This window comes from Neofelis nebulosa, chromosome 10, assembly GCF_028018385.1.
Source record: "Neofelis nebulosa isolate mNeoNeb1 chromosome 10, mNeoNeb1.pri, whole genome shotgun sequence".
NCBI lineage: Eukaryota > Metazoa > Chordata > Mammalia > Carnivora > Felidae > Neofelis > Neofelis nebulosa.
The window spans coordinates 30,527,565-30,551,420 of NC_080791.1; the positions used below are offsets into that span (position 1 = coordinate 30,527,565).

The window sequence follows — 23,856 nt, forward strand, 5'->3', positions numbered from 1 at the left end:
CATCTAGGTGGATTTTCAAGGAGCTATTGAATATGCATGAGAGAGGGAGAGACAGAGAGAGACGGGGGGGGGGGGGGGGTGTGAGAGGAGAGGAGAGGAGAGGAGAGGAGAGGAGAGGAGAGGAGAGGAGAGGAGAGGAGAGGAGAGGGAAAAATAGCAGAGAAGCAAGAGAAATGGTGGCTAAAGACAAAGGGGAAAGAAGACCTCAGGGACTGTGGCATGAATGTGGTTGAATAGAGACCGGGGAAAGGATAGGGAGAAATGAGGAGCAGAAGGAAGTTTCTGGGAGAGAAATAAAGAGGCCGAGAGAGCAGAGCCAGGAGCTGGTGGTGCAGGCAGATGGAACAACAGAGACAGAGAACAGAGCCAGAGGAGTGGGCATGCAGTGAGGCCTGGCAGCCAAGCCCTGTGGGTTTCCGTGGGAAGCAGATGCTTCCAGGGACCAGCAACCGATGGTCCCCAAGCACGTGGATCCTTGTTGACTCCAGGCCCAGGGCAGCCTCCTCAGCATCCAGCCTTAGCCAGGAGGAGCAACCCAGGTTCAGAGAGGTAGATGAACAACAGCCCTGCCCCTGTGGGGCTCCACTGCTTCTCCTCCGTTCTCGCCCGGCCTCCACCACCCCTTTGCGGGTCCTGGGAAGCCATAAGCTGTCACATCATGCCTGGAAGAAAGCAGGCTGTGTTGGAGGGGTAAGTGTGAGCCAGAGCATGGGTGTGCAAGTGTGTGCAAGGGTGTGCAAGCTGGTGGGAGGGGCAGGGGATGCGTAGCAGTAGCTCTGGCAGCATGGAGCCTAGTGCCAGGAGTTTGCAATGTGCTGGGATGGGATTGATCCCCAGCAGGGTACTCCTGGCCAAGGGGAGCAGGGAAGGCCATTCCTTCCCCTATGGGTACCCACCATGAACAACCTGCAGCTTCCGGCTGCCAACATTTTTTTCTTTTGCCCAAGCCACTGGACTGCCACAGCCCCTTCTCTGCAGGAAGGAGCTGGAAGTAGGCTGGGGTTCTAGGTCAGAAGAACCTTGGGGTTTCCCTGGCCTCATTCTTTCCCGCCACTACTCACAGGTCACTTTCCAATTGCTGCTGTGGACAGAGAGCAGTATGTACAAGACTCTGACTTGGGAGACCCCACCCCTACCCCCAAAATGCAGTCTAGTAGGAAGGAAGCTCAGAAGGATCTGAGGAGAAGGAGGTTTTCACGAGCACCAAGCCCTCTCTCCAGTCCAAAGGCTATTTCCATTCTGTGCTCCACCACCCACCTCAACACCCCTCCAACGGCATCCCCAGAACACTGCAGTGACCCCCACAACAGCCTCCCCAGCTGTGCCTGGGGCAGTCCCCCAGGCTAGAGGAGTCCCTCACTTCCCTACACCAAAGGTCCAGGGCTCCTGCCAGTAACCCGAGTGAACAAGAGCAATGCCCTGGGAGGGAAGTGGTAGAGGGAGAGGAGGAGGGTGGGGAACACAGCGTTGGCGTGGAGGCACAATTCAGTCGAGTGAAAGACAGGTACCACGGGAGCCAGATGGGCCAAGCAGAAACAGAAGTTAAGTAGGAAGAGACGGATAAACAGCAGACACCAAGCAACCAGCCAAGCATATGCTCTGCAAGCAGGCGATACAAGCACCCAGTAGGGTTTTGGGTGGGGGAAGGGACACGGACCCACAGGAATGGGACAAAGGGTTTGCTGTGGGCTGACTGTTGCCTGGTCAGAACTAGGGATCCAATCTTTCTCCATGGAGCCTCAGAAAAATGGAGCGCAGCTGTGCTGGCAAGGAAAAGGCGCATTTGGCAGGGTGGGGGGAGGGGTGCTTGGGCGGACTGCCCCTGGGATTGGTCTTCGGTGGAAGAACCAGAGCCCCAGGCATGGAAGTCTGAATAGCTATGTGCCATTTCCGAGACCCCCAAGCAGAGACCCCTAAGCTGAATAAGATTCAGGACACAGAAGAGAACCACCGCCTGGCGAAGCCGGGAAGTCCTTCAGCCAAGCAGGTGCGGCTTCCCCGCTAGCGAAGCCCTTCTCGGCTGGAGCCCTCAGTCTGGGTGATGTCATCCCTTTGAGCTCCAGGCTGGGAAGGGGTGGAGCCAGGCTGGAGCTTTGCAGTGTTTATAGGCTCCACCCCCAGGCCGGTTCTGTTTCTGGTCCCTGTCTGCCCAGCCCCCTCCAGGCCTGGCTTTCATGCCGGCCTGCTGGAAACCTGGTGCTGCTGCAGAGCTGGAGGAGGGAGGAGGGGCACGCAGAGTCACTCCCTGCAGAAAGCGGGACCTGTGCAAGGGATAGGCTTACCTGGGGCCCCTCTTCCACTACACCCATGTTCATTCCCAGGTTCACTTATGGGAGCCCTGAGCTTCCAAGGCCCATTAGCCAGTGGCAGGAGCCCAGTTTCCTGGTACCCCAGCCTCAGTCCACTTGGCATGTCCGGAAACGTTTATCTGTACCCGGTATCCCACTGGAATTTTTTCTCTGAACAGTGATCCAGGGAAGAGTAACTGAAGGAGACAAGTACTATCCCAAATTTGTTATTGCTGAGCTAAAGAAATAAAGGCTCTGAGCTGAATCTGAGATTATTCTAAGCCCCAAAGCTAGACAGCCCTCCCTCAGAATGGCCCCTTCACCTCTCACATGCTCTTACTGGACATAAGCCAGCTCTGTGCCAGCTGCTGGCCTCTTTCCAAAGCTGGCATTGGCCTCAATTGTCCTGCCTCCCCTCTTCCAGGGCTACCCTAGCCTGTACCAACCGCTGTGGCTTGGAGCACTGAGGACTCACTCTGGGCTAGGCAAAAATTGGCCTTCCTGTACCATCTTAGATGTTAAGGTGCTTTTGGGGGGTTGCCACAAACCTAGGCAGGGAAGCACAGGTAAAAGATTCAACCCTGGAGTGAATTGTCATGTGGAGTTCACCACATCATGGCGGCTCTAATTCTGGACTCAGCTGGTTAGCACAGCCCTAGAGTTCAGGAACAGAGAACTCTCTCCCAGGTGTAAGCCTGGGAGCCAGGCCCATGTGTAGATGCTTGCCCAGGGCAGATGCTTGCTCATGCCCAGGGCAGATGCTTGGCTCAGTCCTGGTGATCCCTGGCTCTGTAACCATGATGTGCCTAGAAGTGAGAATGAGGGTGAAGAAAGAAGAAACGCAGGACCAGGAATGAATTCCTTGAGCCCTAGACCAGCAGCCCTTGGCAAGACCAGCAGCACTAGGACCAGCTCACACAAGGAAAATATGGTCCCTACCTTTGCCAGCTCTTGGACTGCACTCGTGAAACAAATTGCCCTAATAGCCCAGGGTATGATGCACATTACACTTTCAGGCTTCTTTCTTATGTATCAGGTTTGATGCGCATAACATTGCCATCATGAAGATAAAGCAGACAGTATTTTAATCCATTTTATGGATGAGGAAACTGAGGCTGAATTTTAGTATCTATCTATTGAAGGCCTCACGAGGCATGTGAGGTTATACAAAGATAAATGAGCAAAATAACTTATAAGAACCCATGCTCTTAGACTCCTACCATCATAATCTTTCCCTTCTGTGACAATGCTTCACATACTCAACTCCAGAGGAAGAGATGTGGCTAGGGGAAGAAGTTTCCACCTATGGGATAGCTGCTCAACCAAGAGGTGAAGGAAAGAGAGCAGAGCAGTTGTGTGATAGAGTGAATTATCACATAGGTCTGGGATGGAGAAGCATGGTATGTGCATGTGGGCTGCACAGTCCTGTCTCTAGGTATGTCCATACACTGCATGTTTAAAAGGCTGAGTTAAGAAAGGGTATATGCATGAGCTTTAGATAATTCAAAGTTTTATACGTTAGCATATATGCTGACAACAATTGCATGTACGGGAAGAAAGAAAGAAAGAAAGGAAAGAGAAGAATGTTTATATGGAGATATGAGTAGGGTCTGCATATATTTTTCTGGTAAGAAAGAAATTATATAGACAGGTTTAGAATGTGTCTGTTAGCATACGACTGGTATACTGGGTGTGCAAATATGTACTGTATAGGCACGGGTGAGTGTGTGAAGACAACTAGCACCAACTGGAGAAGAGCATTTCCCGCAGCTGAGTCAGTTGCCTCTCTATTCTCCTTTCCAAGGGTTTCCTCCCTGAGACAAAAAGGTGAGCATTCCTGAGCCCTGGCAGCGGCTCCATGAAGCCTCCGCTACCTTGCAACACCTCAGGCTTCACTTCTCTTCCCTCTCAATCCCTCAGAGGACCTAAGGAGATCAATTATAGTTAATAACATTTAAATTCTGGCCTGGAGGTGCTGAGGAGGCCATGGGAGAGAAGAAGGAAAAGGTGGCATGGATTTCAAAGGAGGGACTTGGCAGATCGAATCACTTGGCTCCTGCAATGTCCAGTCCCAGAGTCAGACACTTGAGCCCTCTGATTTGTGTGGAAGCCATGGCTGGGCCAGAAGATTAAAGGCCACAGGTGACATTAGGAATTGCCCACTTCCACGCCCCAGGAACAGCACAGACCCACAGCATATTGCATCTTGGAGCAGACCTGCTATGATTCTCTACCCCTCTCTACCCCTCTCTACCCTTCAAGTAGGTGACCCAACCAGACAATGGGAGGGGAGAGGACTCCTCTGTGCAGGGCACCCCTTCTCAGATATCTGTAATGAGTACCAAGGAACAGAGAGGCCTTGCAACATCACAGGAGGGGCCCAGCTGCCCAGGAAGCCCCCAGTGGTTATTACCACAGAAAAGCGCACTTCCCCTCCATCACTAAGGGTTTGGGCTGTGCTGAACCCTCCCCCATGGAACTGTGATTTATAAGGCTGTAACCTCTGCCAGAGCAGGCAGTCTTAGCTTCTAAATCCCCATAGCAGCCACTGCAGCCCTGGCCCAGGCAGTCAGCTGCAGGGGGAAGCAAAGTGGTGCAGGGGGAGGAGGCCCTGAGCTCTGGGGGTGGCCAGGAGCACAGCTCGGAGCAGTAGCTGGGAGTTTTCCTCACCAGGGCTCAGGTCCAGCCCCTGGAATCAAGGGCTGCCGCACCTGGAGACTCCCTCATCACCCCCGCGCCCTCCCCCACCCCCGCTCCTTGTCCTGTCTCCTCAGTAAAAGACATACCTGTGTGCCACCATGACAAAGACTCAGGGCACATCAGAGATGGAAGGAACCTCAACTCTACTTCAGTGTCCCAGCCTTTCTTCACTTCACAGACAAGACAAATGAGACCCCAAAGAAAGAAAGAGAATTGGCCAAGGTCACAGAGTTCACTGGCAGCCTCACCAAGATTATAATTTAGGATTTTTGCAAATGCATATTTCTGCTGTTTGGTAGAATTTAGAAATTTTTCAGAAAGTTAGAGTCTGGGCCAAGCAGCCAGCTTCCCCTAATCCACTCTGGTAGAACACTGTGATTACAATTCAGCTACACAGCTCCTGCTGGGAAATGCAGTGATATATCCATCAGTGCAGGCCACACAGCTGCCTCTCACTCTTAAAACAGGGGCTCTAAACCCAAGATCATTGCATCAGCTTCCTGGGCTCAGATGCCCATCAAATTATAGGCAGATGTTTGAGTGTCTATGCTCTAGATATTTTTCTGGAGAGAAGTTCACAGCTTTAATCAATTTATAAAGAGATGCATGATGTGGAAAAGGTTGAGAATCACTGCCTTAAAGCATCAGGAATCCAGGATCCAGAGAAATCAGATCTTAGCAATCAGTTGCTAGGTGCCTTAGCAGCATTCACAGACATAAAAGCGTTGGACTATTGCTCCCTAGATATATGAGTATATGTTTTGCAATATTAAAGAGCTTCTAAGCTCTAGATTTTAAATTCCTCAAGGGTAAGGTTGTTATCTATTTGTTCACCTATCTAAGATATCATCCTGGTTCAGGGCCTGGAGTAAAGAAAAATGTGATTAATTAATTTTTGAGTATCTCTCTCCCCATATCCACTATTGCTTGGTCTCCAACAATGACAAGAATTATAACAGAGAAGTCCTGATGTGAGAAGTGCAAGAACTATTTTATGGTTCAACGTTGAGTTTCAGGACCTTCTTCATCTACCGTTAAAGACCAATCACCTTGAGGAAGTCAAGGCAGTCCACCCAAAGCCCAAATTTAGATCTCCTGATGCAGTTTGTGTTGCATTCCACAACAGCCCAAGAACTTGCGGGGATGCCTCCTTCTCCAGTCAGAAAGAGAAAGCTCCTGCAAGCAGGGCCAGATGGGCTCAGCTTGTCTCAGACCCTGGACCTCAGGAGTCTGAGTTCTCCATTGTTAAAAGAGAAAAATTCTAAATCTAGAAAGGATCCGGGTGGACCTTAGCCTCAGAACACAGGCTCCAATTCCTCAGCCCCTTGATCTTCTGTTTGATCGTCCTTCCTTGTCCCACTTTGCAGCTTCTACGTGCACTGGAGATTAAGAAATTGGGGGGAGGGATGGGGAGAGAACTCATCTCGGGAAAGGGTGGCTTTCTGAGAAGGGAGGAGGGGATGGGGTTCTCAGGGCCCTGCTGGGCCACTTTCCTCCCCTTCCTCAGCCTCATCCCCACAGCCTGGGCCCTCCTTTGGAGAAACGTGCTCTGAGAGGTGGTTATACAGTAATGAGAAGCCAGAGCTGGGCCAGAGCTGTGCAGAGGACTCAAAGGCAGGAGGGAGAGAAGGTAGGGTGGACACAAGCACCCCCAAGATGGGGGAACAGAAAGAGGGAGGGTACCACCTCAGGACTCTTGACTCTGCCTCTTGACAGCTTAACTCTGGTCTTCTCTGTTGTCCCAGAAAATCCTCTAGAGAAGGGATAGCCTTTCTCATTCCCATGCTTCTGAGGGGACAATAAGGCATAGAAAGGTAAAGCCAGCTGACCTGAGTCATGTACCTAACATTTATGAAGACCTTACCACCTGCCTATTTTCACTGTTTTAAGCACCACAGACATAAAGGACCCTGTGATGTAGGTATTGCTAGTATTATTCCCTTTGACAATTAAAGAAATGAAGGACCAGAGACATAAACTCATCAAACTCAGAGTTGGAAAGTGGGGGCAGGATTCCACCTCAGACAGCCCAAGGGCAGAGCCCACACTGCTAGCCACAGCCAAGGCTGAGGTCCCAGATCACTCAGGGCACCAAAGGCTGAAGAAGAGGAAACAAAGTCCCAGAGTGGCCCCAGAAGAGGGCACCCCAAGTGAGATGGGCATGGTTACCTAACATCTACCTTCTAAGGAGCTCATCATAACCATGGACACATGACATGTTTCTGGGTCCACTGCCCAGCAGCCACTTCTTCAGACTGGCTTCAAATTTTTAGGCAAATCCTCTCTAGCTGTCCCTTTCACCTTGCATGTTTCCACTTCCCCATTTTCTTAAAAGGTTCAGGGACATGGTGCCTAGTTAAGTCCTGGGAAGTAGGGACCCCAGAGACTCAGCCAGTGGGTCATGTTTCTGTGAATAGATGGTTAGGGGGCACCTAGGGACCTTTCTAGCCTGAGTGATGTAAATACTTAGAACCAAGCAGATTTGGGCTTCACAGACAGGGGTGAAGGTGGACAGAGGATGGAGGAAAGGATGTAAAGGGGAAAAGAAGATAAAGGAAAAGAAGAAAGGAGGGAGAAAGAAGAGGGGGAAGGGAGGGGAGAGAAAGAAAGTGAGCAAAAAGTGGGTTCTCAAGGCTGGCTGCCAACCTGGCCACTCTTTCTAGACTAGAGGAGCCTAAGAGGGGAAGGGTTAGTCCTGTGGGGTATGTAGACAGTTGCAGTGGAGGGAAAGAGGGTGTCAGCAAGAGGGTGGGGGAGGAGTGGACCGTGGTGTCCCCAGGATTGCAGGATGCTGTAAACACTGCTTCAGTCCTGTCTCCTCTACAGATGCCTCTGTTGCACTTGCCTGTTTAAGGCCTAAGCACACACCATCCTCCCACAGAGCCACTAATGCAATTAACAAAACACATTCATAAATCTTGCATGACGTCCGGAACTGTCTCCTCTCTCACCAGCAGTGAGGCCAGCTCCGGAGATCCTGTGCAGAGAGCTGTCTGGCCCTCCAGCATCAGAGCCTCCTGAAGAAAGCAGCGCAATCCTTAGTAGGACAGCAAGACCACCCCTTCCTGCGGGCGTCCCATTTCAAGATGGGGGAGGGGACCAGAAATAGTGAGAAGTCAGAAGAAGCTGGGAGAGGAGGTGGATATGAATATGTGTTTGCAGGGGACTGGGGAAGTGGATCATGCCTTCCAAGCTCCAGATGAGAGCATTCCCCCAGAGGCCACAGCATCACCCCTCTGGGGGGTATTTTACCTGGGAGTTCAGAGTCTGAGCATGTATGAGACCGAGGGCATCTGCATGAGGATGTGTGCATGACTTGGCAGCGTGACTGGGTGTTTGTGTTTTGTGGGGTGTGTGTGTGTGTGCACTCAGTCTGGAAAATTTGTGAGTCACTAAAAAAGGGAGCTTTCTGATCTGAAGAGCTTATTTTCAGCTATTTTTATCTCCTCTTGTCTCTTGGCCCTTTTTTTCCCCTTGTCTTTTTCAAATGTAGAGGAATTTGGGGGCTGTGAGTGCTGTACGTGCCTATGTGAATTTCAGCTTGAGCCAAGAGGTCAGAACCCCCCGGAAGTGCAGAGATAAATGCACATGTGGGCTCCATGGGTGCGCAGTGGGGACACACTTATACACAGATTACCATAAGGTATAAGCAAATGTGAGTGAGGCCAGAAATGTCCCTGGACGTTTCCATGCCAGCTACCTGAACTCTCTGATAGGATAGGTATAGAGCTCTACGTGTTCACATTGAGACTACGCCCTAGCTCAGGCTGCACATAAACTCATGTGAACACACGGCCCTGCACCCACCTCACACTTACCCAGGTAGACACACTCACTTGAACATGGGGCTACAGGCACAATCCTGGGCCCCTGTCTTAGGAAGTGGCCCTGGCCCCTGCATCTTCTCTCTTTGTCCAGCCATCGTCACCCCCAAAATGTTGACATTTTATCAGGAAGGTCCTTTCTCTGTTCTATCAACAGAGAACAAGACATGAGCTGCTAACTGGGCTTTGGCCATGACTCATTCAGCCCATCCCACTCACCACCACCTTTGGCCCTGAGATACCATGCTCCCTAATCCAACAGTCATCCAGTCATCTGGGGCCAGCTTGTGTCTGAGCTGGCAGGGCAGGGCCAAGAGATATATTCCTCCTCTTGTCCTCATGGGAGCTCATTCCTCCAGCCCATAAAGAGGGAGAAGGGAGGGAGCTCTCTGAGTACTCTGCCTCAGAAACCCTGCCTGCAAAAGAGAGACCAATGTGGCTTCCAGGGAAGGCATTCCAAAGCATCTTTCTCTCCCTCCATCCCACAAAGGGAGCAGGGCAGAGAGCAGACTGCATTCTCTAGAGTTCTAGAATGCCTGTGGGTCCCTTGACCTACATTCTATGTTGATAGGACCATATAAGTGCACACATGTGCTAGTATTGCAGTACAGAAATGCACATGTCCTGACAGAAATGCACACAGCATGTGGCACATGCTCACAGTGTCACTCCACACAGGCATGGGCCCCACTGCCTACCTTCCCACATGAGCACACATATTAACACATACTCACAGTGGGCACACACATGCATGCTCACTCCTACTAAACCTCATGAGAGCTAACGGGAGGATTCTATCTGACAGGCAGCCTGAGGTCCACCACTTCCTTAAGACTGCAGTTTATGCATGTCTCAAAGGCCTCCTGCCAAGGCAGCCAAACTCCAGCCATTTGTGGCTCCTCCAGCCTTGTACTCTTTTGAGGGGCCAAATCAGCCCATAGGAGAAGCGCTTTGTCTAGTTTGTGTGCCCAAAGACACTGTTGCTCCTGGTGTCCGGTGTATCACACACCTCCCCACTTCATCCCATTCCTCAAGCATCTGGGGGGCATGGGCTCATGCAGGTCATCATTACAAAGGACAAACCAGACCCCCCAGATCGCTCACAGTCTGGCAGGGAAGACAGACATCTGCACAATTAGCCTGACAGAATGTACCACCAAGGCTGTGTCTGTATGTGAACTACAGGGAGTTATTACTTCTTCCTGCTGGGGCATAGGGGCCTGCACAGAGAAGAGGTCAGGAGTTTTGCCTAGGCCTTGAGTGGTGAGTAGACTTCACCAGGTTGTGGAGGAGCTTGTAGGGGAAGCAGAGTGCAGACAGTGACTAGGGAAGGGCATGATGAGTGGCAGGAAAACAGCAGAATGGACAGGGCACATGAGGGAGAAATCTAATCCTGCCAACAGGTAGCCTGGGTTCAAATCCTGCCTTGACTACTCTGTGGCCCTGGCCTCAAGGAGAAGAGATTTTGAATTATCTCCCTCTGTTTTACCCCACTAGAAGGAAAAAGTCTTTGCCTTTCTTGAAAGATCTGGATACCTTCCAAATGGGTGCCTTTTAAGCATCTATAAAATAGGGATACTAAGAGAGCCTACCCTCCAGCAATGTTCTGAACTTAAATGACACAATCCATAGAAAGCCGTTAGCACAGAGCTAAGTAGGTTTGTACTAAGTTATTAGCCTGTGTTATAGCTAAAACAGTGATTCTTGACGGGGGCAATTTTGCCCCCCAGAGGACATTTGTCAATATCTGGAGCCATCTTCGCTGTTAAAACATGGGAGGCAGGGCAGCGTGCCATTGGCGTGCAGTTGATAGGGCCTAGAGATGCCGTCGAGCATCCTGCAGTGCACAGGAAGGCCCCACAACAACACATTATACAATCCCAAATGTAAATAGTGTAGAGATCAAGGAGTTTGCCTCTCTCCTGAAGACAACGAGGTGATGTCTAAGCAGAGATGACATAATGAAATCTAAGTTCTAGAAAGAAAATTCCAGCAAAGTGTGACATGACTAAAGAGTTCAGCCAGGAGGCCATGCAGGTCTGCAGAGGGGACTTGAATGGCAGCACAAACTCAAGGGGCGTGGGAGGGAGAAGAAGGTTGGGAGAGGTAGATAGGGTGGGGAGAGGGGAACAAGCATGAGGGGTAGCACTCTGAAGCTTGTGGGAGTGAGCTGATGTTGAAGCCACCTTTCAACAGCTTCTAGGAGGAGGAGGCTGTTTAGCTCTCCAGAACTCCTACTTAAGGGTGAAAACTCCTCCAACAATCTGGATGTCAACTGTGACCCCTCCATGCCATATGCTTCCACTACTGCCCCCCTCTCCCAATGCAAAGGACCACCATTCAAAAGACCCTTCACCACAACTTTCAGGGCCCAGGAGAGGTGGCATCCCACTGTGCCATTTCTCTCTCCATCCCTTGAATGGATGGAGATGGAGACCCTGAAAGAAGGAAGGACTCCCTGTGGCCCTAAGCAGACCAGTCACAGATGAAGATGACCACTCTGAGCTCCTGATGTCTAGCATCCATCTGTCTTTCAAGACACTGAAGCTCCTATGGCCTGCTGTGGGCACAAAACAGGGACTCTGGAAGCACGGGCACACTGGGCCAGTCTGTGTGAGGAGAGACTGAGCCTCCTTACCATCCCAATTCCCCTCGTCCCCTCAAATGAGCCCTGAAGACAAGTTAAAGTGTTGTATCCCAGTGCCTTGGGGCCTGAAGCAGGTCTCTACACCTCAAAAAGCTCCAGCTACCTTACCCATATAGATTACTTCTAGTTTTCTGGCTTGTGGATGGTAGTAGCACTTCTGACGGGTTAGTGCTGATCTCCTGAAGCACTGTGTTGAGAAGGACTCTGAGGCAGCATTTGGGCTTAGCAGAAGTGCTGTGGTTAATTAGTGATGCCTGGGTTGAGTGCTAACAGATGCTGTAGCAATGTAATCGCTGCTTATTAACTACTCCTGAGTAAGAACAACTGACCGGGATCATTTGAAAAGACTCTTCCAGCTCTCAAGTCCTATGGTTTAAATGGTAAATTTCAAGGCACTGGCTGGAAGCACAATAAGTCAGGGGAGGAAGAGCTTTGTGTGGGTTAGAATCACCAGGAAAGACTTTGGGAAGAGGCGGCTCTTTAGCTAGGCCTTGGAGTGGGGGAGTATGAGTAGCTGTACAGAAGGTGGGAGGACATTTATGTGCATAAAAATTGGGCTGAGCATGGGCTGTTTTTGATACAGGAAGGAGGAGGCCAGCATTGCTGGAATGCACTGTCTTTGTTTGGGGCAGATGAGACATGCAAGGCTTGGTCATATAGAAAAACAAGAACTAACATTTATTAAGAGCTTACTATGCAGAAAGCCACAGAACAAAGATGACTTTCCACAAAATATCTTGTTCAACCCTCACAACACGCCCACAAGGTAAGTCCTATTACTCGCCTTCTTTTATAGAATGGAAACACAGAGACATAAAGGACTTGCTCAGGGTCATATGGCTAGTTGGAGGTAGAGTCAGGTTTTCAGCCCAGGCAATGTGGTTCTGATGTTTGCAGGTATAACCTCTCTGCTCTGTTGTGCCCCTCCTCTTAAAAGTAAGCACAGTGAGGGAACCCAACGAAGCAGTTGAAACATCATGGGTGATTCTCTGAGGTCCAGAGAGAGGGCAGGAACAGCTGCATCTTGAAGAAAGGAGACCTAGGACATCAATCACAGGAGCAAATCCGAGCCAAGAACTTGGCAGTGTGGATACAGATCACAGTAACCACTAAGCGCCCTGGGTCCCTGCTCCTGGACACTTTCCCCAAGCCCTAAATAATCTACTGGATGGTGTCCCAGCACTGCAGATAAGGCAGCAGGGCATGATATTCCAGGGATTTGGGGCTCAGCATGTGAAGGTAGAAATAGATCCAACCCCGCTTGTACCACAAGCTCAGAAACAGAAGGCGGCAGCCTGAATCAAGATCTCATTTTAGAGATCTTAGCTTAGCCCTGCCTTAGCCCTGGGCTGCAGCCTCTGGCCATCTTGGCGCTGTCCCTGCCTAGCACCTGGTGGTGTGCAGGGGAACTTATGTCCCTTCTCCCTCTTTTCCTAGCACTCTCTCATTCCTTCATTCCTTTCTGGGTTTAGGGACAAGTCCAGCCTCTCTCCAACTTGGACTCTTATCTTAGTTCAGTAGGACCAGAGAGGTACTGCTGTGCATCTCCCTGCTTCCAAGCACCTGGGAAGAGGAGGAGACTCATGTCTTCTCATTCTTCCTTCACCACTAATACCACTTGACCTGGCCACCCAACAGCCCTGTACCATGCAGGCATGGCTCAGAAATCTGGGGATCAGCATGAAACTAGCCTGGGAACTTCCAGCCTTTCTCACAATCTCACTCTCTGCACCCCGACCCTCGTTCTCTTTCTCAGCTGATTCTACTCACTCTCAGGACTGCCTTGAGGCCCTTCCTTCTGGCTTCTCCATCTGGCTTCAGGGAGGCCTCTTGCTGCCACTGCACTGATAAAGGGACAGAGCCATAACAAATGACTGGAGGCTCCCGCAAACCACCTGCTAAGCTTCCACTTTTGTTGTCCAGAATATGTTCATTGACCAGAGACCTGATTTTGTAACTCTCTTTCTAGAACTTTCCTCCTTCCCAGACTATTGGACCACAGTGGCCATCCCCACTGTCAGGAATCTCATCCTCATTTTCCAGCTTACCTTCTCAAATGCCTCTATTCCTTCTTGTTCTGGGGATTAGCAGGACCTGACCCCACAGTCACACTATCCTTAGTACCCTGCCCCAGCAAAAACAGTTACCCAAAGCTTACAGCCCCAGCCTCTTGGACCTGAGGCACTAAAAGAAGGCTTTCCGTCCACCCAGTAGCAAAGGAAAGAAAACCTAGACTTTTTTTTTCTGTCTACCTTGGAGAAGCCAAGTGGAAGGCCCCACAACTCTCCCTAGACCCCTGAGCTTTGCTTTCTCCCCAGTGGACCCAATAGTCAGGTGTCCTGAGCTAGGCAAATCTCCAGCAGCCAACCTCTCCTCTCTCTTGTTTCCTTCTCTTCTCATGTATCTCCCTCCATCCCTCCAATCATTTCAGAAGTTCTCTGGAGCTATCCCCCATAGAACTCATGTTGTGTCTAGTGTTGGAGGCAAGAAATGCAATACTGAGTCTCTCTCTGTCTGGGGAGCAAGGCCATAAGAAAGTAGAGGTAGAGAGCTCTGCCAGCAGCACTGGAGAGGGAACACAGCCCAGAACAGAAGCCAATGCCCTGACCATCACCTGCTGCTTGGCTCATGCAAACTCTGGAGTCCTGGGGTACTATATTCTCACTGCCCCTAGCTGGTGTGGGACTAACAGGAGAGAATGGAACAGACCCCCAGAAGGCATGGAGGCATTCCCATGGAATTCATGAAGATAACCCCAACTATTTTCCAGTGGAAATATGTGTCTTTGGCCTTTAGCCCTCAAAGTGCTATTTCCTAAGGGAAGGGCATGTCACCCAGCTGGTGGTTAGGAGGGGCTAGAATAGGTGGGTGCCATTGCTGGAGGAGTAGCAGCCATTTTGACCCCATCATACCCTGTTGTCTGTGGAATAAAGGCCCAGTTACATAAAGCTCCAGCTGACTTGGTATAAACTATGACTAAGAAAACTTTCTAAAGACAGTTGGTGGTCCTCCACCCCCCTGCAACTGGTGAGAACTACCCCCACAGAGAGCAGAGCAGAGATTAGGGCTCCTAGCTCCATGGCCCTGACTCATCACACACACAAACACTCCCCAACACTTTTTCCCAAAACGGTTCCCCTCCTACCCGTCCACCCTCCTACCCAGGCTGGGTGACAAAAATGAACACCCCAGAGATCTTTCCAAGTTCTGGGCCAGGCTGAGCCCAGGGAGTATGAAATTCTCCACAGAATGGGAAGGCCAGCTCCCCCACAGAAACAAAGTCCATTCAAAGGAAAGTCACCACTGACCCTACTATCATCACTGTATTGTTTCTCAAATAGCTTGAACTACCTTCCCTCAAAAGAGCCAAAGTCTGTAATCATAAAATATTAGAGCTTAAAGGAAACTTAAAGGTCATCCTTAACCCCTTTTCTCCTTCCCTATTTCCATGCATCTACTCATATATTCATCTATTTATCCACTCATGAAATAGTTATTGAGTTACTACTATTTGTATATATGGTGCAGGCAATGGGGATCTAAGAGATGCAGTGTCTCCTCAAGGAGCTTATCATCTAGATGGTAGGAAAGGCAGGTGAAAGGAAGTTGCTATAGTGTGATAAATACCGTGACAGGAAGGACATATGTTCCAGAAGCACCAGGAGGGCAAAGCATCCAAAGGACTAGAGGCGGGGTGTTCATGACACTTACTGGGAGAAATCATACCTAGGATGAGATACAAAAAGGAGGTAAATTCCATTTCATTCAGTAAGGGGTCTGTTCAACATGTAATATGGACAAAGCACAGTGTTAAGCATCCTACCTGAAATGAATTCATGTGGTATCCACAAATGGATGGGGGATATAAAATAAAGCTACAAATGACCAGAATATACTATGAAGCACCCAAGAGAAGGACCCATGGAGTCCTAGGGAGAATTTAAGAAAGGGTGAGGAGAAATATCCAGTTGGGAAAATCAGAAAAGCTACATAGAACAAGTGGAATTGGGTTTTATCTTGGGAATGCATAGAATTTAGAAGCACAGGTGGGGTGGGAAGGGCATTCCAAGCAAAAATAATGGTATTAGCGAAGCTCAAGAATCAGTGATGTCTGTTTGAGAGAATGAGAATATACCAGTTTGACTAAAGTTTATAAGACAAAGCAATGGTAGATGCAGCTTAAACATAGGCCAAGGTCTTATAATAATGGATAATTCTTAAATTTAAAGCAAAGCCCAGAGAGACTAGGCAATTTAATGAAGGTCACAGAGTTAGTAGAAAGCAGGTCTTCTGGAGGCACCTGGGTGGCTCAGTCGGTAAACAACTCTTGATTTCGGTTCAGGTCATGATCTCACAGTTCGTGAGATTGAGCCCCCAGTCAGGCTCTGCGATGACAGTGCGAGGTCAGCTTGGGATTCTCTTTCTTTCCCTCTCCACCCATCCCCTACTCTCTCTCTCTCAAAATAAATAAATAAACATTTTTTTTTTTCAAAGAAAGCAGGTCTGTCTTCTGGATTCAACTTCAAGGCTCCTTCTGCAGGTACTAGGCATGCCAGTTTCTCTCCTTGCCACAATTAAGCCCCCTCTTTGATGGAGGAGCACTGTGGCTGATTCCTCTCTCCTCTTGTCAGCGGGGCTCTCACTGCAAAGCAAGCTGACCCCAGGCTAGCAATTCAAACTGCTCTACACTCTCTCCTGCATTTTTTAGATGAATATGTAGATTTTCTTAAAGAAGGTAGAAGAATAGCTAACAGACTGGGTTAGGTTCTCACTTTGGCCCTTGTCCAGCCCAGTTTGAAATATCTGGAATTCCAAAAAGAAAGAAAAGAAAAGAAAAAGAAAAAGAAAAAGAAAGGAAAAGGAAAAGAGAAAGAATTCAGGAAAGACCTGAAATTCCTATGGATAGTCTTCTTTCTTCTTCCTCCCCAAGGCATCTCTCCCCCCACTGACCTGTGGTCTCTTTAGGGTTAACCCTTTATTGTTTTAAGTACAGGCTCAGTTCTATGCTTGAGTCTATGTGGGTGTTTATGACTACAAGTTCTCAAAATACTGAGAGACACTGTACACAGAATTCCCTTTGAACACTCAAGCACGGAACACCAAACAACTAATCATCTAAAGCTGGTAATTGGCATGGAAGGGCTGGCTTGGGGGAGTGGCAGGGAGGGGGCGGGTAAGGAATTGTAATGGCAAGAGCCAGCCACAAGGTGGTGCCGTGAGGCTGGCGGAAGGGTTTGCTCGGCTAGAAGCGGAGCTGCGTTCCTGCCTCAGATGGTGTGGGCTCGGGCTGGACAGCTTTCCCCTAGGAAGGCCACAGACCCGGGCTGGCAGCGGAATCCAGGAACGCGGGGTGTAGACTCACAGACGCAATGTTTGCTCTTTGCTCTCCTCTTCTCCTTTTACAAGCCATCCGTGACCAAGAGCAGCACAGGGCGCACCTAAGGGTCTCCGCAGTTGGATCCTGCTCTACAATGAATGGGGAGCAGCAGTGGGGACTCAGCCTAGCATCAGGAAGAAATCTGTGCCTGTGGGTGTTTATCTATGTCCTTGAGGTTTGAGAGACTAAATGGCGGGGTCAAAGATGCTTTCTTCTTAGCCTAACAAACTTCCTGGAAACAAAGCCAGTTCCTGGAGGGAAGCTGCTTGGACATTTGCTGCTGCCCCAGAATGGGAGATTTTAAGGGGCTTTCATAAGATAGGGTCTGGATGCCTCTAAGAAGTACAAAAGAGTTTCCTTTCTGTTTTCCATCCAAAATTCACCCTACATATAAACCATACAAATCAAATATTTCTCTCACTTCAATTCATACCTGTTGTTAAATATGTATTTCTACAAATGCCCTTTTACAGATACCTCTCAATAGCTTTCTGCAAAGTACTGCTCAGAAAGACATCTGTGCGCACACACAGGCGCACACATATCCATCTTCAGCCCAACCATGCATTCCACACATACCACTTCCACCCTCTCCATATCTCACACAAGGATCCCGCACAGAGTTATATACATATTTATCACGTATGCATTTCTCCACACAAAAAGGCAAAAGCATGCAAGTGTGCATGCACACACACCCCAAGATGGTAGACCCCGTGTAATGCAGAGACAAGAATAACAAAACCCATGCAGGGTGAGTGCCAAACCCCATTTGACCTTGCAGTGGGATGTTTGTTTCCATCTTACACATACTAGTTCTGAGCTCAGCTTGGGGAGGCGGAGATGAAGAAGGAAACACAAAAGAGAGTTTATCAAAGAGGCTGACTGCAACCTCTCCTCAGCGATGAAGACAAAAATTACATAACGAGAGACAGGTTTTGATTTGGATTTTTTTGCAAGGTCAGCAAAGTTTGAGGCAGATGGACTCAGTCTCAGTATGAGCCAGGAAGAGTTGCCTCAGACCTTTGAATTGCCTTTCACAGGTCAATCAAGGGTCAGGGTGTTTGTTGATGTAAGAAAGAGAAGTTAAATGTGTGTGGATCTGTGTGTGTGAGAGAGTGTATGAGTAAATAAGTAGGGGAGTGGAGAGCAAGGTGGGGAAGAGGAAAGGTCAAAACCAGAGAGGTGGAAGTAAGCAATTGAGAAAGAGTACAGACTGTTAAAAAAGAAAGAACAAGCCCAAAATGGAGTCATATGACTCCAACAACACCAACAACTTAAATGGTTTCAATCTCTCCCAGGAATGTCACCTTAACAGTCAGTCTGAAATTTCCTGATCAGCACTAGTGAGGTCATCTTCTCGGCAAAAAACCTGCCATTCCCTCTTCACAAAAGAGATGTCCTGGCCTGAAACAATCCTTTCTTTTCTTTTGCTAGTAGCTTCTTTGTCCCACCCTCCTTTCTCTGAAAACCTTCCATTGTGTACAACTCCTCAGACCATCTCTCCATTGGCTAAATAGAATGCTGCTCAATTCACGAATCAATGAATAAAGCTATTTAGATCTCCAAACTTAGTCGAAATTTTTTAACAGATTTGGTGGCAGTGGTAGGCTCTGAAGCAAACTTCTGATGGTACTCAGAAATAAACAGGCATGGAGCCCAACAAACCCTTTTGAGTTCATTGTCTTTCTCGCCATTTCTGAGGGCTATGAGTAAATTTCTGTCAGTTCTAAGCTCTGTTTTCTTTGCATTGAACTCCTGATTTAATTGGCTTTCCTTTACAGGGAAGGTCAACTTGAGCTGGCAGACAGTTCTGCCCAGAGCCCAACTGAACTGGCATATCTGCCCAAAGCCCAATTAGCTAGCAGATGGTTCTGCTTGGAGCCAAGCCCCTAGCCTTTCAAACTGCAGTTCCCCAGGTTGAAAACCCCAGCCCTTAGCTCTGACTCTGGATTCCACAGTGGGAATTCTGATGGTTTGGTTTGCAATTCCCCATTTGTTTGGAATCCCTCCCCAAATTCCATGTTGGGAACTGGTGATGAGTTCCCAGTTCTCCATTTGTTTAGAATCAGTCCCCAGGCCCCATTCCCTCCAGGTTCAGTCCTCTCCCCATTTTTCAGATTATTAGTGTGACTCCAGGAAAATGAAAGGCCTAGCTAAAAGAGAGGGGTTCCTTTATTTCCAGAGAGCTGTGCATGCCACCTTCTGGCACACCTACTTACTTTATGTATGAGAACTAGATTTCTATAAGTTGCAGATTATCTAGTAAGATGGCAAAATTTTATTAAAACAACCTTGAATTACAATGGCCATTATGAGGAATGTTCCAAATAGATAAGATCATTTAAAAAGTACACTCATGTGGTGCCTGGGTGGCTCAGTTGGTTGAGTGTCCGACTTCCACTCGGGTCATGATCTCCCGTTCCTGGGTTTGAGCCCCGCATCAGGCTCTGTGCTGACAGCTCAGAGCCTGGAGCCTGCTTTGAATTTTGTGTCTCCCTCTCTCTCTGCCCCTCCTCTGCTCATGCTCTGTCCCTCTCTGTCTCTTAAAAAATAAAATAAAACAGTAAAAAAAATTTTTTTTCAGTACACTCAAAAGCAAGGGGTTTCAAATCAAACAATGAGATGCCTGTTTTAATTAGTATGCAGAAGCCTTCAAAAGCTTTCAAAATTCTAACATAGCTTCATAGAATGATTCATTGCAAAAGGCTAGTGAAAAATTAAAGAGATAAAAGATATGTAAAACAAAAGCTACAACCCAATTCTTTGGGGGATTGGAAAGAGCTGCTTTTGTCATATAAATCTCTGCCAGGCCAAAGGTGTTGCTCTAGAAGTGCAAAGTTCACCTTCCCCTTCCAATCCCTTAAACCTCACCTATTCCTCTCAAAATGCTTGAAAAGATCAAAATATTGGAGATAAAATTGTTCTGCACTCAATCCGTATTTTGTGATGTAGATTTTTATCCTCCTCTTCTCTAGGACCAAAGAGCCATTCTTTGAACTTCAAACTTTAGGGAGAAGTTTCTTTTCAGAAGAACAAAGAGAAAGAGAGGGAAGTATTTGAAAATTGGGCCTAAAATGTCCTCTCCACAAATATTAGTAAAAACAAAAGTTATAAGATTTTTGTGTCAGTGTGTGTGTACATGCATGCACATGCATATAGTAAATATGAGATATTTTTCCATCTCCAGATGGTATTGCTAAAATTAATTTGTTTTTTTAATGTTTATTTATTTTGAGAGAGAGAGAGAGAGAGTAACGGGGTGAGGGGCAGAGACAGAGGGAGACAGAGAATCCCAAACAGGCTCCACACTGCCAGCACAGAGCCCGATGCAGGGCTCAAACCCACAAACTGTGAGTTCATGACCTGAGCTGAAATCAAGAGTCAGACGCTTAACCAACTGAGCCATCCAGGTGCTCAACTAAAATTAATTTGTAAGAGAGCTCTATTTAGCCAGTTTGGAGGCAAGCACTTATAAGGATGGGGCATTCTTTTTTTAAAATTAATTAATTAATTTTTTTTCCTCCACGGGAAAGACTTTGTTTTTAAAATTTAATTTATTTAAATTCAAGTTAATTAACATACAGAACATACAGCGTAGTATTGGTTTCAGGAGTAGAACACAGTGATTCACCATTTACATATAACACCCAGTACTCATCCCAACAAGAGCCCTCCCTAATGCTCATCACCCATTTAGCCCATCCCCCACCCGCCTCCCCTCCAGCAACCTTCAGTGTGTTCTCTGTATTTAAGACTCTCTTATGGTTTGCCTCCCTTTCTGTTTTTACCTTATTTTTCCTTCCCTTCCCCTACATTTTTCTGTTGTATTTCTTAAATTCCACATGTGAGTGCAATATATTTGTTATTCTCTGTCATTCTCTGATCGATTTATTTTGCTTAACATAATTCATTCTCGTTCCATCCACATTGTTGCAAATGGCAAGATTTCATTCTTTTTGATCCCTGAGTAGTATTCCATTGTATATATGATGAAGTAGCATGAGGCAGGCTGAGGGCAAAACACAAACTAGCACCCCACCCCATCCTAGGTGGGACTTATGATATTCCCTGGACACTCCCGGCTACCCCAAAAAAGAAAGAACAAAAAACAAATGGTTAAACTGAAAAGAGTCTCCACCAGTTTACCAGAAAAAGGCAATCTCATCAACAGCCTAAAGTCCAGGTACTCCTTACTGTCTAAATGTTAATGTGTTGCTAGAGGGAGAAACAACCTTATCTTCACAATAGCTAAGCCTCTAGTAAGTCTTTAGCATGTGAAAGTCTCTTTGGAAACTCCCTCTTGACTTTACCTCTCTAGACTCAACCCATACTCGTAAAGTGAGGCTCTTCCTGCCCATTGGTCCTATCTCCATGCTTTAATAAAATCACCTTTTTGCACCAAAGATGTCTTCAAGAATTCTGTCTTGGCTATCAACAATGGACCCCACAAACCTCCCATAACCCCGAAACTTCATCATATATATCCCACATCTTCTTTATCCATTCATCAGTCAATGGACATTTGGGCTCTTTCCATACTTTGGCTATTGTTGATAGCACTGCTATAAACATTGGGGTGCTTGTGCCCCTTTGAATCAACATTTTTGTATCCTTTGAATAAATACCTAGTAGTGCAATTGCCAGGTCATAGGGTAGTTCTGTTTTTAATTTTTGGAGGAATCTCCATACTGTTTTCAAGAGTGGCTGCACCAGTTTGCATTCCCAGCAGAATTGCAAAAGAGATCCTCTTTCTCCGCATCCTCGCCAACATCTGTCATTGCCTGAGTTGTTAATGTTAGCCATTCTGACAGGTGTGAGGTGGTATCTCATTGTGGTTTTGATTTGTATTTCACTTACCATGAATGATGTCGAGCATCTTTTCATGTGTCTGTTAGCCCTCTGGATGTCTTCTTTATTCTGTCTGAGTTTACTAGTTAAATTCCTGTTGTCCTATTGCAAAACTGTCAGCAAAAAATAGATGACTAGAATGATGGCTGAGGGGCACCTGGGTGACTCAGTCAGCTGAGTGTCTGACTTCAGCTCAGGTCATGATTTTTCAGTTCGTGGGTTCAAGCCCCACATCGGGCTCTGTGCTGACAGCTCAGAGCCCGGAGCCTGCTTCTGGTTCTGTGTCTCCCTCTTTCTTGGCCCCTCCCCCACTCGCACTCTGTCTCTCTCTCAAAAATAAACATTAAAAAAATTATTAAAAAAAAGAGTACACTTACTGTGATGAGCACTAAGCAATGTATAGAATTATTGAATCACTGTATTGTACACCTGAAAGTAATATAACACTGCATGTTAATTATATTGGAATTAGAAAAAAATAATTTAGGGACATCTGGATGGCTCAGTTGGTTAAGCATCTGACTTTGGCTTAGGTCATGATTTCATGGTCCATGAGTTTGAGCCCTGTGTCAGGCTCTGTGCTGACAGCTCAGAGCCTGAAGCCTGCTTCAGATTCTATGTCTCCCTCTCTCTCTCTGCCCCTCTCCTGCTCATTCTGTCTCTCTGTGTCTCTCTCTCTCTCTGAAATAAATAAACATTAAAACAATTTTAAAAAAGGATTTAAAACTGTGAAGTGAAATGTTGGGGTCTGGGAGCAAACAGTCAAGAAAGAATTTTTAAGACATCTTCAGTGCAAAAAAATGGTTTTATTAAAGCACAGGGACAGGACCTGTGGGCAGAGAGAGCTGCACTGGAGTTGTGAGGAGTGGCCAGTTATATATTTTCAAATTGGGAGGGGGTTAGGGATAGCATAAGTCTCTAAGGAGTTTGAAAGCAAGGTTTCCAGGACCTTGAGGGGCTAGCTGCTGTTAAGATAAGGTCATTTACTAATGTCTAGTATATCCTTAGTCATGAGACTCTTCAGTGAGTATCAGTGGGTCATGTGCTTGGAGGATCATTTCAAACATATATCTTGGGAGGTGGGTAGAGATAAAGGAAGTTTTCAAAGGGATTTTTATATGTTAAAGGAGAATTACAGGATTCTGGAGGTCAGGCTAATGTCAAGCTAAGGTTGCCTTTTGCCCTTAGCAAAGTATTAACATCCATGCAGTTGAATTTCTGGGGGAAAGTCACCATGCCTGTCCCAAGTACTTGTCAACGGGCTGTAAGTTGTAATGAAAGTTATTTTTTTTCTTTTGCCCTTGTTCTTGACATCAAATGTAATTTACTTTTTAAAAAGGTCAGCTGGCAGGGCATCTGGATGCCTCAGTTGGGTAAGCCTCTGACATCTCACTGTTTCATGAGTTCAAGCCCTGCATTGGGCCCTCTTCTATCAGCACAGAGCCATATTCAGATCCTCTGTCCCTCCTCTCTCTCTGCCCCTCCTGCACTCATGTGCATTCCCTCTCTCTCTCAAAAATAAAGAAACATTAAAAAAAAGTAAGCTGGCAAAATTAGATTTTGGCTTTCTCATTGGCGTTTTGGTCTGCTTTTGATAACAGGTCATGAAAGTTTCTTTACCTTTTATTTATTTTTTTTTAATTTTTTTTTTTAACGTTTTATTTAATTTTGAGACAGAGAGAGACAGAGCATGAACGGGGGAGGGGCAGAGAGAGAGGGAGACACAGAATCGGAAGCAGGCTCCAGGCTCTGAGCCATCAGCCCAGAGCTTGACGCGGGGCTCGAACTCACGGACCGCGAGATCGTGACCTGGCTGAAGTCGGACGCTTAACCGACTGAGCCACCCAGGCGCCCCTCTTTACCTTTTAAATGATCTGCCTAGAAAACAAAGATTTTACATTTTATCAAATTAATTTACTGTGTTTACTGTCTCTATCAGGTCTTTCATTACTTAGGAAAACAGAATCATCTTAATATTAAAAGAACTGGGGAGCCTTGGTGGCTCAGTTGGTTGAATGCCCAACTCTTGATTTCTGCTCAGGTCATGATCCCAGGGTCATGAGAGATCCTCTCTCTCCCTCTGCCCCTGTCCCTTGCTCACACTCTAAAAATAAAATAAATCTTTAAAAAAATTAAAAGAACTAAGTTTTGTTAATAGATAATGATGTA

At 47.4% G+C, this 23,856-nt stretch overlaps 1 protein-coding gene across 1 annotated transcript in view; it reads left to right on the plus strand.

Annotated features, from left to right (window-relative positions):
* The first annotated feature begins 564 nt into the window (after positions 1-564).
* Positions 565-23,856, plus strand: part of JAM3 (junctional adhesion molecule 3) — a 123,676-nt gene continuing 100,384 nt past the window's right edge. Inside the window, exon 1 of the mRNA XM_058687373.1 lies at positions 565-690. The gene's annotated coding sequence lies outside the window, so the exon portion shown is untranslated. The remainder of the gene's footprint in view (positions 691-23,856) is intronic.